Source organism: Haemorhous mexicanus, chromosome 2 (genome assembly GCF_027477595.1).
Source record: "Haemorhous mexicanus isolate bHaeMex1 chromosome 2, bHaeMex1.pri, whole genome shotgun sequence".
Taxonomy (NCBI): Eukaryota; Metazoa; Chordata; class Aves; order Passeriformes; family Fringillidae; genus Haemorhous; species Haemorhous mexicanus.
This window is the reverse complement of record NC_082342.1, coordinates 81,343,771-81,353,979: the sequence shown is the minus strand read 5'-3', so window position 1 is coordinate 81,353,979 and position 10,209 is coordinate 81,343,771. Positions and strand designations below refer to the sequence as shown.

The 10,209-nt window shown below is 40.9% G+C and overlaps 1 long non-coding RNA gene across 1 annotated transcript; it reads right to left on the bottom strand.

The window, feature by feature from the left end:
• Nucleotides 1-2,218: 2,218 nt before the first annotated feature.
• Nucleotides 2,219-9,911, bottom strand: LOC132324289 (uncharacterized). The gene is made up of 3 exons (XR_009485562.1): nt 9,817-9,911; nt 5,549-5,686; nt 2,219-2,340 (listed from the first exon to the last, which is right to left on the bottom strand). It is a non-coding gene; the product is annotated as an uncharacterized LOC132324289 (long non-coding RNA).
• Between the last annotated feature and the right edge of the window lie 298 nt (nt 9,912-10,209).

Here is a 10,209-nt window from a genome sequence, read left to right as displayed (position 1 = left end):
TAATTATACCAGTATTTCTACCACAAATTGTCATGAATGCTAAAATATAATGCCTTTTAAAAGGAATACTTAAATATATTACCTAGAAATTTGCTGCTTTTTTGTTTTTGTTTCGTTTGGTTTTGGTTTTTTGGTTTTGTTTTTTTTTTTTCAAGTAGCAGTAAAATTGAAATATACTGCAGTGCTTGGAAAGTGAGTGCAAAAGAGGTGTGAGTGAGGCAGAAGCAACTCCAGTTAAATGTCTGATCAAACATTCATGACAGTATTCACCCACCTTCAGTAAGAAGACAGTATCCAAAATATTCACATAATTACAACCTGCCTTCAGCAGACATTGAAGATGACATTATTCTCATATTAATCTTTGAACAGTGCATCAAGGTGATACTTTGTCACTTCCATATGGTCAATGACGTGAGTTCCCCTCAGAATTGCCAATATCTCACCGAGTCACTTGCTTTACCATATTTCTTTGAAACTGTTTTCTCCTGAAATTATTATATCTGCTGTGTTTGTCACATCCATTAATATAAAATACAATGAATTTGTATTAGCAATATTTTTAAAAATTGCTAAAAAATCCTGACATAAGAAACTCCTTTGATTCATGACGTGGGGTTCAGATTTGCTCTTCTTATTCCACAAACTACTTTAGATAAAGATGACAGAAAGATAAGTGTTTTCCACAGTTATTCAGAGTTTACAAACCTGCTGAAGATGAGGGATTTGCTTGAGCATAGTGAAGTAAGAAACTGTCTAGAAGAGGTAGAAACAATAGTGTTGCTGTTGTTTCCCACATATTAACACTCAGTTACCATTTATGGAAAATTATAAACTCACAGGTGAGCAAGACTTAGTCCTCCAGCTTTCTTTTAAACAGGGACATCCATACTCATTACTGCTCTTTGCACTGCATTATCTGTGTGTGCATCAAACTCCTTATCAGCACTTTAAAATGCTGTCTCTGGGACTCAGTGATATTGCTAATAAACACCCATTGAAATGGAAAGTGGCTAAAAAACTGTTTGAACTTCTTTCCTGTCGTCTGACTATAGAGGTATAGTCCCAGCAAACGCTGGGGTTTATAAGAGCACAAAAGCTTTCTTCTGCCCATGTACCTGCAGTCACCACTCTAAGTATATTGAGCTTTAGAGCACACAAAAGAGAGGCAGAAAATCCAAACCAATCTCTTCCCTTTCACTCCTTAAATCCTGACATGCTCCATCACCTCCTCAAAATACTGAGCTGCCCTTCCCCAAAATAGAGAAAAGGAACAAAATCAAATGCAAAACAATGAAGGAGGGATAATCTGATCTTTAAATAAGGAGACATGTTGCTTGGGGCTTAAGCAGGGTAAAGTTTCACAATGATGTCACCTTCTTCTGAGAACGTGACCCCCGTGAGAGGTGAAGGGTGAAATATAAATACCGCTAATCCATTGTGTTTGTATATCTCTTAAATATGTGCCAAGTTTGGCATGGCTGACTCCACCAACTGTCTGGCAAACTAGGAAGTCTTCACTACAGGCTTTGAATGAGCAGTATTCATGGAAATCAAACGGCTGCTCTTTTTTTTTTCTGACTGAAATACACCTCATTGATGTATTTTCTTTAAAAATAGACCTATTTTTCTGTCTCGTTTCTGACAAAACTGTCTGATTTTTTCAGACAAAAGCAGAGGAGCCGTTGCTTTTCATGCAGACAGCAATATCCTCCACATACAATGGTTTCCACAATCCTAAGTCAAGTGTGTGAGGTTCACTGTTTGCTTCTTGGTTTGTTTGTTTGTTTGTTTGTTTTAAAAATCTGCTCCAATCCAAACATGAATGCATTCAGGGAAGTCACATTGTCCACGTGAGAGAGGCTGTTGGAGTGGGTGACTGACAACGTCTCTCCTTGCATGGTTGTCTATGCGTTGGCAAAGGTGGAAAGGAGCCACAATAGCAGAGATTTCTATTTTTATGAGATGTTCTGAAAATATCCTGAGAACAGAAAAGTTTAAGATTTTTAAGGATGTCAGTGATTCACCTTTTTTTGTTGTTGGAATGCCCTGGGAGAAATCTCTGTGTCAGTGTAGTGGGAGCAGAAATGGAAACTGATTGAGAGACCACTCTCCAAGCTCTTTTTAAAGGCCTTGTGATACCTGTCTACTTTTAAGACCAGCGACATGGGAAGTACAAACATAGATTTCATTTTAATAATATTTTTATTTGAAAGCACAAATGTTCATAGGCATTACAGCTGGTAAGAGACTCATCTCAGAGAACAGGAGCAAAATCTGTGCCCTACCACTTGGATCAGGGAATTTGTTTAATCCAACATTTGTCTGCAGAGAAGTTTCCTGTGAGGGACACAGAGAGAAGGAAGATGAGGAAAAAAGGGAAAATACTTACTTATTTTCAAGAGGAAAGCAATGTTTGGCACAAATATTGTATCCCAGGAGGCACAGCTTTTCCAGGTAGATCCTGCAAAGTGCTTTTCCATGAACTTGAGAAACCCTTTATTTGCCCTGCTCCCATCTAGCCAGATCTACAGGAATTTTTGTTTCTCTTTGAATCACTCTCTCCTTTTTACTACACAGAAAATGTTTGCTTTCACTGGTAAGCACTTTCACCATCTGTTGTCGTCCAACCTTTCATCTTTATTTTAAGTAGCCCCCCTCTGGTTTTGACTGGGCAAAATATTTGTTTTTTCCATGCTAAATTTGTACACAGGTACTCCCAGATTTTTTGCAGTACCTCAAAGTGTTGTGGATGACAATCTCAAGATTATAACACAACACTGATACCTTTTATATCTTCAAGTTCTGCCTTTTCCTTGGAGCAAAGACATTGCTAGTTTCTGTGCCAATGTGCACAGTACTGGCCATAACCACATCCTAACCCAAGGCTGAGGTGCCTGGTTGGTCCCATAGTACCAATTCAGTAATTCCTAGAGCATGAACTGCTGGATATTTGCACATCACTTTGATCCTGTTGCCATGTTCATGCATGTACCAGTCTTCACTGCTGAGACTCTGAAGAGCAGGAGCTGTCTTTTACAGTCCCTGTGTGCAGGGAGATGGATGAAATCACCCAGTGACTCTACACAAGTGAGTCTACAGTCGTTTCAGGCATCTTAGAAGGTCAAAGACATCCCAGTGGGCTAGGAGGTATGACACAGGACCTACAGGACCTAGTCAAGAGGACTTGGCCACAGGACCTACAGGAGAGGCCAGGGAGGCCAGGTCAGACACTCCAAAGCAGGTAACGTGACCCTGTGCACCGCTCAGCTCATGAACCCCATCAGAGGGACTGCCCATGAGCTGCTCTAGGTGGCTGTGTGAGCCTGGAGGTTGTCTGTGCTTGGGTAGCCTTTCACAGGCCAGGAAAGCTGCCAGCAAACAACCAAAGTACTCGAGGAACATTAAAGTTCCAGCCTAACTTTTATTTAGCTGTTAATTAAGCCACTGGCTGTGTCTAGACTGGAGGACCTGGGCGTGCTGCCAGGCTCCCGCGCACGGCGTGTGTGTACCCACCCTGCTGCATCCTGGCTCCAGCCCGGAGCGTGATGCCCGTGTTTGCTGCCCACGGTGCCCAGCCCTGCCAGGAGCCCCTGCCCACGCTCAGCACCACTGAATTTGGGTGTCTGTGACCACCTGTGGGAGCCTCAGCACACACAGCCAGAGGTTAGTGAGGACACGGCCTCTGTCAGTGAAGTAGAAGATAACTTTATTTTCCAAATAAAATCCCCTCAAATGCTAGGTTGAAAATGTTGAAAAACGGTCTTCTAGACATGCTAATGAAACACTAATAAAATAATGCAGCCAAGTCCCACTAGCTTTGAGAAATCAAGCAGGCAGCTGAATTCAGCCTATGGTAAAATGAAGTGATATTTAGTGATTTTGGACAGACACCAGTTATCTGAATTCTTCCTTATTAGCAGAATGAAAAGCCAAAAGTTGTTACCCTGTATGCTGAACTGAAGAAATGGATCAAACAATCAAATGCATGGGCTTCTCATTAGGCAGAGCAAAAAGGTTGGTTCCCTACTTAAAAGTCAAAAGTATTCATTAGTTCACTCAAGCTGCAGATCTAACTTAGTACAAAAATCATGTTTTCAGTCTTGTTTTGGATCAATATATATTTAAGACATCTCCTGTGGTGGTATCAACATCTGAAGTACACTCTAGATAACTTCATGGCACAGTTCACTGTACATGGACTAATGCAAGAAACTGTGCAGAAGAGAAAGGAAACCTTGTCTGGGAAGCAACAGGAAATACAAGAGCTGGTAGCAGGGTTTGATGGCAGTTTAATGACAAGGACAGAGCAAGTGGAAAAAGCAAAAAACTTGTGCTGCTTGAGTAAATCAGCTCATGTCACAGCACTTTTCCTGGCTGGTGTATGGGTCTCAATTTAGAAGTGGATGACAAAAACTGTGCATGTTCATAAGGCCAGAGTCACATTTCTCTCTGAAACTTATGTGCCAGGTAGAGGTGGCATTTACCCAGACACTGATGAGAAATAAGAAGAATCTGGTTAAAAGATTTGTCTGATCACAAAACATACATCTAAATGAACATTGCTCTAAAAAGTGTGCATTTTTCCCCCTTGACTGAGATGAGATTTCAGAGCAGTGGTCTCATGTGCAGCCATCTACAGGTCAGGAAAGAGAAAGCTGGTGCAGATATTTGCTGCCAAGCAGAAGAAAACAGCCCATAATTTTTCCCTCTTCTCCTCACATTCAGGTGTAGACACTGTGCAAAAGCCACATACCACCTGGAGCTCTCTGCCTCCTGAGGACATCCAAACAGGAGCCCTGCACCTGACACCTTTGTCGGAGCAGCGGGTCCAGACCCTGTGTTTGTTTTGAGGAGCAGAGCCTGCCACGTGCTGGGAAAACCACTGAGACAGAAGAGACAAAAAGATGTCCAGTCATTCTTTTGTGGTTAGTGGTGTGATAACATCAGCCTGGGGCTCTGCAGGGCAGCCTCCAGAGAAGACCAAATCAGCCACACCATCTCAAGACACGCCAGCACAACTCATCTGCCTCTGGTTCTGGGTAGGCAAGAAAGCGTATGTCTATAAGAATCACCACCCAATTTCCAGAACTGGGGACTAGCTCTGCTTCAGAAATTGACCTGTTTTAGAGATGAAAGGAGGAAGCAAATTCCCTTGTTGTTCATACAGCTGTTCTACCTAGACCTTATATATACCTAAAGAGTTTATAATACAGTATTTATTTGTTAGAGACTTTTTATATCCTGGAGTAAAATCTTGCTATCAATCTAAGAAAAACAATCTGGAATTCAGACACCTGCCATAATATTATTTTCATTTGATACTGTATTTCATTTGAGCTTGGCTTTAAAAGGACATATGTGCCTGGGTGTGTTAGAAAAACCATAGATTTAAGTGTGGAAAGTGGAGTCAGCAGTCATGAAAACTTTCACCATGTGACAGATATATAATCTCCCTGTAACACCAGACCATAATATATAATATATAGCTGGGAACTGAGCAGAAAGGAGAAAATCAGTCATTTACAAGTAGTCCCTTGTGTCTTACCTTTATTGCAGAAGGGCTTTGCATAAAGTCTGTCTTGCCAGCTTTTAGTGTGCCACTGCAAATGAAAGGGAGGAAGATTGCCAGGCAGTGAGCTTGCTGGACACAGGTTATAATTTCTCTCTCTGTTAATGGTGAGTCCTGTGAAAACAAAAATTATTCACCCAGTGTGAGGCACGTAACCTACTGTATGTGTAGGTTAGCAGTGATATAGAGTCCTGATGATGGTGAATAAGGAGTTAGAACAACTAACCTGGATGGCTGCAGGTCTTACAGGTGCCACTAACATATGGATCAATATGTAACAGCAATTCTCATGCATTTACTGGACCAGGATCTATAGCATTTTACTGACTGTGGCTGCACAGATATAAGGGATAATTCTTCTAGGTGTTGGCAGTGGTAATAAATATTTGTATTTATATTATGGTGATGTCCAAAAGAACCAGTAGGGGACCATTATGCATAGAACTATATAAGAAAGAAAAGATATAATCCCTTCCCTGTGGAGTTAACCATCTAGGGGACACAAATAAAAGGTAGAAGAATGGGAATAAAACGTAGATGCAAATGAGTATAGCAATGAATTGGGGTAGCTTTGTGAGTTGTATGACTTCTTTTGTTATTTTTCTAAGGAAGAGAAAAACATGCACCATGGTTGCTATCAAGTCACTGAGACATTCTAGCAGTCTGGAATTCATTTCTGTTTTAGAAAAGTGGGTTTATGAAAATTTTTTAATTTTGGGGGGTTGGTTGGTTGATTGTGTGTTTGTTTGTTTTTTGTTTGTTTGTTTGTTTAAATAGAGGAAGAGGGAAAAGTTAAGTCAGAGCAATTTCTGTTTCTTTGGATGTGCAAAACTCTTGACTAGGATTTTATCCATTTTAATATGCTAAGAAATGAGCAGTAATTTTCAAGTCATGTATATGACTTTCAAGACACATTTAAAGAGATCCAGTTGTTGGTCACTGTCACATCTGGTTTTAGTGTGGGTCTCACAGGAACAGCACAGCAGCAGCATCCACCCCTCTCCTTGTGGGGCTGTGTGGAAAGTATACATCCCACAAGTGGACATACACACCTGATGAGCAATTCCTGCTCCCTTTAATAAAAAGACATCAGAATGAAGGCTAAGTTATGCCTCTCCCCTTTCCAAAAGCTGGTGGAAGAGAGGGAGGAGGAGGAGGGTCACCCTGGGGAGGCTGTAGGGCTGATTGACACTGCTCCTGGACTGCCACCTCTGTGCCAGGGGGAGTTGCCCCACTCCCAGGCCTGTCCCTGCTGCCCATGGGAGTAGCTCTGGTGGCAAGTGACTCTTAGTAGGAAAGAAGAGCATTCAGATTTGATATTTAGCTCCTGAGCTTCTCTCCCTGAATTGTTGATTGTTTACCAGCTAAAGTGAAGTTCTTAGGGTGGATATTAGCAAAGAAGGAACTAATTAGGCAACTTCTGTAATCCTGTCAACACTGTTCTGGCTTGCTTGTGCAGGCTGAGGCATTTTCACATTTTTTTCTTCTTTATTCTAAGCATTTCCCAGGTAAGAAGGAAGGTAAAGAAAATTATCACCTTTTAAAACTGCCTCCTTGCAACTTACCTTGACAGAGAGATGAAACTGCTTTTTCTCATGTTTTCCTGGCATAATCCTTTCCCTCTTTTATCCTTCATTTCATGGCGACCTGTAATCCTGGAACTGATCTAAAGAGGCTGTGTTTTGCCTGTATCTGTGTCTTATAAAATGTTTTCTTCATCACTCTTCAGGAAAAAAAGTTGTCCTAGGACACTGGGAGCAAAGCAGGGCTTCAAGCAACACAGTAACAGTTTCATTGTTTAACTTAAATAATGAAGGCTTTGGGATTCTGGTTTTTATTTTTAAATGTTGGAAATGAAATATGGTAGGGATGTTTGAGTTATGAACAATGTCACTTATTCTTTTACTGCTTCAGAGTCAATGTTATAGCAGTCTTCTGGGCTACAGTGCTCTTAGCTGTGGGCAATATTGGTTAGATAGATTTGAGGCATAAATAGGTAGAAAAAAAGGATGGCAAGAAACACTAATGCAGGATTGTGTGCTACTTTCTGGAAAACTTGTTTTTTGTTTATTGTAGCTTGTCCTTTTTCAACATGACAGGAGTAAGAGTTGATTAAAGAAACAAAAAACATGCACAAGCATAATATAAAGTTGGCAACTTAGATTTGCATAACTTAAATTCTTAGTTTAAGAGACATAAATAAAGAAAGAAATTCCCTCCAGGAATTCAAACAAAACTTCTTTGGATTTTGTATTTTCCACATTATAAACAAAATCCTCATTGCCCAAAAGCAGAAGAAACTTAAAAGACTATAGCTGGAGGAAAGGGAAGAAGGAGATTTAAGTTTCTGAGACATATTAGAAATTCATTCTAAGATCAGAAGGACAGACATTTTTATCTGTTCTGACCCTAAATGGCTTTGTCTGATTGTTTGTTTCTTTTGTGATGGTGCAGAGAGCTGCTCCCTTGGAGGAGGCTGTTTAGCAGGTACCAGTGGCTCTTCCTAAATTACTGACAAGGACAGTCAGGTTAGAAATGGATCCCCTCATCATTCCCTCTGTGGATGTTCTTTTTGTTTCTCTGCTTATGGCATGAATCCCATCTCTCCCCCCTGCAAGATTTTCATTATATATGGCTTTAGTATTATATTTTTTAAGTTCCTTTTTGTTTTTTTCTCTCAAAGTTTCTTGTTTAGTCTGTGAGCACAAACAATAACACCTCACAAGGTATTACACTGAACCAAAGAGCTTTCTGTTTTCCAGCTCAGAAATAAAATACTACAGGTGTGTCTGCAAGTGTCAAGTTTAAAAAAAAAAAAAAAAAACAACAAAACACAACAGGACAACATGGAAATAGTAAAAACAGTAGCAGCATTAGAAGGGTTTGAATATTCACATGATAATGGGCAGCTTTAATGTGAACTTTTTTACGTAGTCGAGCCACTGAGATCAATTTAATCCGGGTGGGTTATTCTTCTCCTAATGTAAAAGACCATTGATTCCTTCTATTGGCTCAGTGAGGGAGCTCTTCAGCACAGTGGCACACTGAGGAAGCTGGTTGAAAGCCACTGAAATCAGCAGGAGCTTTTTAATTGACTCTGAATCAGGTCCCAACACTGCACATAACTGCTGTCCTTTCACAAAACTTTGTTTCTTCAATACAATTGGATTACCTAAATAAAACTTGGGTTTTGCTGTTAAATATTCGGTGTGAATCAGTTCTTTATGGGAGAAAATATTTTGCCTGCGATACAATTGCTGTGTGTTTAAAGTCTGATGGCATTGCCAGTGATAATTGCTTCATCATCTTTTGTTCAGGTGACTAATTATAATAAAATATATTTTATGCATAAACCAGTATGAGACTCGTTTTTATACATTTCATTTAATTACTTTTTACTGTGACAAATCACATTGTTAGAAATGTACTAACAGATGGGGTGGATTTTAAAGTCAGTATAAATTATGACTCCTTAATTTTTGCAAGTGTTGAAGAATTTAATTGTCTCCATTCAGATTTTTGGCTTAACTCCTGTGGTTTGACTTGTTAGGATTCCAGACATGCAACACAAGGAGCAGAGAATTTCTGGACTGTGCAGTGCCTTTTGGGGGTGGGGGGGGGGGGGAAAGAAAAAAGTGTCCTAAGAAGGAAAGGAAGTTAGGACAAAAGGAAGGTCTGAACAGAAGTGCTCAAAATGGCCTGTCCCAGAGTGAGGGTTAGGAAGGGCTCTCTTTGAATAGCCCTGCTTGTTAGGGGCAGTAGAAGCAGTGCTCTCTTGTGTCGTCCACATACCAGCTGCAATGAAATAAAGGCTCTGAGTGTGACCCCAGCCCAGGAGTGGGGGAATCTCTTACCCAAGTATAAAATCAGAGCATTGGTAGCTGCAGCTAGCAGTAAAACATGGTTAGCAATGAAACGCTGTTTCAGAAAGCCTTTTCCCTTCCTTTCCCTTATTTTGGGATGCAGAAATTCTTTCAGTTTCAGTAATTTTAAATTCAGATGTTCCTGTTGAGACTTCTCTGGAATTAGCTGCCTTCTCAACTGTCCTTCAGTCTGCTCCACAGCTGTGAAGTGTACTCCTGACACTTCACCCTCCCTCCCTTCCTCATACAGAGCAGATTCTCCTCTGGCAAGCCTGGGCAGGTGGGCCACCATGGGCAAAGCTATATTTCTCACCCGCTGCTCCAAACCTGCCATTGCTCTTGTTAAACCCTCCCACACCCATCCTTTGATATATCACTCACCTGCAGCTCTTTGTGGTGCTCCCTGTGGTCTTCACCCTGAACTGCCTGAGTAGCTCACTTCATCAGGCAAGCACCAGGACTTGCTGACAAAGGTCTCCTTGGTCAGGTGATGATTATAAACTGTGTCAATGGGAGGCAAACAAACAGCTAGGTTTCCCAGAGGACCAAATTGAGCATAACAGACCCAACGTGTCACATTAGGCCCTCAAGTGATGATCTGCAACATTCTCTTTCCTGCTAGATCTGTGCTTGGCGCATTCATTCCCCTTTTGGATCCAAAATTCCCTTGTAGTGCTTTCCAGATGCTTGCTCAGGCTCTCACCTGAAGAAAGGCTTGTGCTCATATTCTGCAGTGAGTGGAAGACTTAGACATGTGCCCAAAATGATTTAGAG